Source organism: Frankliniella occidentalis, unplaced genomic scaffold (genome assembly GCF_000697945.3).
Source record: "Frankliniella occidentalis isolate FOCC.00 unplaced genomic scaffold, Focc_3.1 Scaffold3, whole genome shotgun sequence".
In the NCBI taxonomy this organism is placed as follows: domain Eukaryota; kingdom Metazoa; phylum Arthropoda; class Insecta; order Thysanoptera; family Thripidae; genus Frankliniella; species Frankliniella occidentalis.
Genome location: NW_026267133.1, coordinates 3423686 through 3424452, shown reverse-complemented (window position 1 = coordinate 3424452; position 767 = coordinate 3423686).

Sequence of the window (767 nt, the reverse complement as noted above, 5' to 3'; positions counted from 1 at the left end):
GTTTGGGGAGGGGGGGGGGGCAGCCCCCTCGCTGTACTGGGGTGGTAGTGAGTCATCCGCTCGCTGACACAGTTCTACCCCCGCCGCCGGGGATGGGGACTGGACTGGGGGGGCAGCTGCTACCCCCCTGGTCTACGGGGGGGTAGCAGCGTTGGTGAGTCATCCCCTCGCACACGCGCTCACGCGTTGCGCAGGCGCGGGACAGCAGGACGCCAGGGGCGGCGGCAGCAGCTAGTGGTCCTGGAGGGCCACTAGCAGCAGCGGCTCCCGAGCTATAGGGGTGAAGCTGACGCAAACTGCCTCTCGGCCTACTCTCAGGCGCTAAGAACAGGCAAGGCCGCTGCTGGAAATTGGGGGGGGGGGGGTTGTTGACTTTCTTAGGGAAGTTTACTAGGAGTTACAAAGCACAGTAAGCCTTATTGCGATCAGAATGTGGCCACGCCGAAACAATATAAAGATTAAAAATGACAAAAAAGAATCAACAACATACTTGTAAGGGTCAGAAGATGAATGGCTACGTATCTACCATTATTTACCCCTGTTATCAGTTCTGAAGTCGATGCTACTTTACAAAACAAAGACAAGTTGTTCGCCATTAAAAAGAAAGAAAAATACATGACCAAGTTCCTTATTCTCATTGTTATTCATATTATTGCCCAATGTGGCTGTGGTGCTTATTGCTTCTATCGCAAATGACGATACGGTGGATTTCGGTGCCCGGCTGGTTGCCGCTGCGCCAGGGGTTGCCGGGGGGTGAGTGGGAAGGG